Consider the following 4,217-nt stretch of genomic DNA (forward strand, 5'->3'; position numbering starts at 1 on the left):
GACAGAATATTTATTTTATATTTTCACCTCTGGATAGACAGTATATTTATTTTATATTTTCACCTCTGGATAGACAGCATATTTATTTTATATTTTCACCTCTGGATGGACAGAATATTTATTTTATATTTTCACCTCTGGATAGACAGTATATTTATTTATATTTTCACCTCTGGATAGACAGCATATTTATTTTATATTTTCACCTCTGGATGGACAGCATATTTAGTTCTCACCTCTGGATGGACAGAATATTTATTTTATATTTTCACCTCTGGATGGACGGCATATTTATTTTATATTTTCACCTCTGGATAGACAGCATATTTAGTTCTCACCTCTGGATGGACAGAATATTTATTTTATATTTTCACCTCTGGATGGACAGAATATTTAGTTATCACCTCTGGATAGACAGCATATTTATTTTATATTTTCACCTATGGATAGACAGCATATTTATTTTATATTTTCACCTATGGATGGACAGAATATTTATTTTATATTTTCACCTATGGATGGACAGCATATTTATTTTATATTTTCACCTCTGGATATACAGCATATTTATTTTCTGTTTTCACCTATGGATGGACAGCATATTTATTTTATATTTTCACCTCTGGATATACAGCATATTTATTTTCTGTTTTCACCAGTGGATAGACAGTATTCTTTGCAGCCCTAATTGCATACGTCTTTTCCATATTGTCATTTTACTTTTATGACTTAAAATATATAATATAAAAGCTGTGTGCAAATTGAAATATGATATTTATCATATCTCTTTACATAAAACAATTCTCAATAATATACTTAATATTATAACATCAATAATTCATGCAAACTGCATTCACAAGAACCACCTTGAAAATATATATTGTTCAGATCATATCACTATTTTTTGACCTAAATTCAGCCTAGATCAATGGACTATAACGTTTTGTCAATACAACAGACTTGTACATGTTAATTGACCACAGTTTTTTGCCTTGCCCATTTGGATATTCAATTCTTCTTTTTTTTTTTTTTTTTTTTTTGTAAATGTAACCACTTCTGTTTTGAAAATATACGTAGATTCACATGATCAGACAATTTACCAAACAATCCAGATCAAATTAACACTTCATGGTTTTGCAATATTTATTGAAAATTACACAATCTAATTAGTAAAACTTGTCAAATCTGACCATCAGAACGAAGATGCCACAGTCAGGCCCTATTTCAAGAGAAAATAAAACATGAACAGTTCCAAATAGACTATTGCACACTGTGCACACCACACCTCATTCCTGCCCCCTAAAACTGGCAGTCTGGGCAATGCTCAGGAAATTCAGGGTCTGTATAAAACCCTCGCAGGTCTCCACATCTTCCGTTTCCACAGTACCCCAACCATCTTTGAAAAAACATCTGCAATTTCTGCATTGTACAATTTTAAAAGGGACACACATGTCTCTTACAGCCTGGGGCAGTTTTTTGACATTCACCACACCTAAAGCAAGAACAGATGTACAATATGATTAGAACACGTGCATAGGGAAAAGTACTACTCCAACAAAAAACAAAAAAACATAGCTAGCTAGCAAACTCTCGTGTGCATAGACAACCTAGCATTTTAGACTATTCTCTACCAAGACTGTTCTATGAGATCTCGTTACCTGGGTTACAATCTTCACACATCCAAGTTAAAAAAAAAACGTATTTACAATATTAAATCATACCTCTCAAAGAACGATTTAATTGGAAAATCTATGGTAGCAACCTAACGTTAGCTCTAGAATTGAGGCACACCAGAGTTCAGTACCTTGAAAACAAGACGATTTTTTTTAACTAGCTAGTTTGTACATTTGAATTCTGACATGACCAATAGAGCTCGGGCGTAGACGTCATGGAATGGTGCATTGTGGGTAACGGCGGCCATTTTAGAGGCATCGCAAAGCAGGTTTGTAATAAGATAATAGCCAGTCTCCAGAAAAAGTTATAGAACGTGACAAAAAAAGTTGCCTATACCTATACGGACAAACTTAATAATGAAGCCAAACAACGCTAATTAAAAAAAAAAGAGGTTGTAGGCGGAATCGATCCCTATGAACACATGAAAGTTTACCAAGCCTCAGTTTCCCTGATAATTTATCCTACCGGGTCTGTGGAGTGAGCGCTTACACCTCCGATCAATTTAAAAATGTCACTTTCACTTTTTAAAAAGTCACTGGAGGCTCACCTGCAGATCATAAATGGATCTGCAAATTAAACGTGGAGAAAACAATCTTTTTCACTAAGGAAATGTTAACATTAACCAAGCATCAGTGGTGACACACACACACACACACACACACTTATCAGATTCTGCGAGCTATGAAGCTTGTCTATGCGGGTTTGTTACACTTCAGGAGTAATTACTCACCTATCATACTTGCAAAAATCCACTGTTTTCCTCCGGTAGTTCTGTAATCCGGTATAATATTGACGAACATTCACCTCAGACACAACCCACCATTCACCAAAACAAGACGCTTAACTTCCTATTTTGAAGTTCGTTCCAGTTTTTTTTTTTTTTTTTTAAACAAGTTTTTCAAATTTGTTAAATACAGTCAGCACAAAAATATCAAAAAGCAAATTAAGTTCAGGATTGGGTCAAAAGAAAATGTTTAAACAAAAAATACAGACACTAAACTGACTCCCTTACTGGCCAAAAACTAGAGAAAGCGTAATGTGTTTGTGTCTGAGTTTGTGTGTGTGTATGTGAGAGAGAGAGAGAGACCATACACAACATGTCTCACCATAACTATGTATTATAATATTATCGAAGGTGATGGTTTCCCTCCGTACAGTGGCGACCCAAGCCATCTGACGCCTCTTGGTGATTTCAGACACCTTGTGTTTTTTTTCCAAGTAGGAAAATATTGAAAACTAATATGATTCACGAGGCGTTTGCCCTGTCGATCATGAAACCGATTACAGCAGTTCACAATACAGCAATACTGAACCATTTTCCAAAAAATAATCAAAATTAATGACCAAATGACCAACGTTACCTAATGCCTACTATACAGTACATCTACTTCTGTACCGCGATTCCCACAATGCATTGCGACGTGACGCAACGATCCCGACCTCTATAAATCATCGACAGTTTATTATTTTTTCTTACCGCTGACATCTGCATGGCGCGTCAAAATTGAAAAGTGAATGACGGTACGGAAATTACGTCAATTTGAAAAGTGAATGACGATACGGAAATGACGTCTGCTGTCCATTCACTGGTGTCCAGCCACTGGTGTCTAGCAAGAAGTGAGTCTGCGGGGCTGCAGCTGGATGCCTCTCGACAGCTCTGAGATCCAGGTGCTTGATTGCGTTCGCTTCAGCTTAACTGCAGCAGTACATGCGCAGTTGCGCACGTCATTGAGAGCAGTGTCGTCTCCGATTCCTTGCGGTATTTCAACCCGCATCTTGATACCACACATTCCTTGTTTGGCTCCAGCCACCCCAGTCGCCCCATTTTGTGCCTTCACCCAGCAAAGGAGACCCTGAACTGCATTTGAACCTGGAAGAAATTTGCATGTGACCGGTTGAGATTTTTTTTTAATTTTTTTTATATATATATTTTTTTTTACGAACAATCAGTTAAAAAAAGATTTGGTGATATAATAAAGCATAAAATGAGCGGTGTTGGGCAGTAACTAATTACTAGTAACTAGCTACAGTAATAAAATAATTTTAGTAAATAATTAGTAGTGTGACTAATTGCTAATAAGATTTCAGTAATAATATTACAGGTACCATTCATAAAACAGCTTGTTACTCAGTTACTTTTGATTCCTCAACTATGCGAAAACTAACAAATTTTGTGGGGAAGATACACAGTTACAACTTCTGTGGGCTGTGTAGGAAAGGTAATGTAACTAATAGTTTATAACTAATTACTTTGCCAGAAAGTAAAAAGTAATGTAATAATATTACTTTTAAAAGGAGTAATACATTAGATTTTGGGGATAACAAGTCCAACACTGATAATTACATTTTTACAATTGCAATTTCTACAATTAAATGCATTTTTGACCAAATCAGGTTAAAGGATTTTCAGCATTACACAAAAGCTGATGATCACTGGATGTTGTTTGCGGCCGTGTCGTCACCGTTTCCTTGAGGCTTTTCAACTCTCAGCTGAAAAGCAGTCAAGAATCCAGAAGGACACCATTTGATATCTCTCCAAACAC

General features: G+C 35.7%; 1 long non-coding RNA gene across 1 annotated transcript; it reads right to left on the reverse strand.

Annotated features, from left to right (window-relative positions):
• Positions 1 to 1,113: 1,113 nt before the first annotated feature.
• On the reverse strand, positions 1,114 to 3,697 carry LOC113060316 (uncharacterized). The gene is made up of 2 exons (XR_003278224.1): positions 3,152 to 3,697; positions 1,114 to 1,492 (listed from the first exon to the last, which is right to left on the reverse strand). It is a non-coding gene; the product is annotated as an uncharacterized LOC113060316 (long non-coding RNA).
• Between the last annotated feature and the right edge of the window lie 520 nt (positions 3,698 to 4,217).

Source organism: Carassius auratus, chromosome 42 (genome assembly GCF_003368295.1).
Source record: "Carassius auratus strain Wakin chromosome 42, ASM336829v1, whole genome shotgun sequence".
NCBI classification, from domain to species: domain Eukaryota; kingdom Metazoa; phylum Chordata; class Actinopteri; order Cypriniformes; family Cyprinidae; genus Carassius; species Carassius auratus.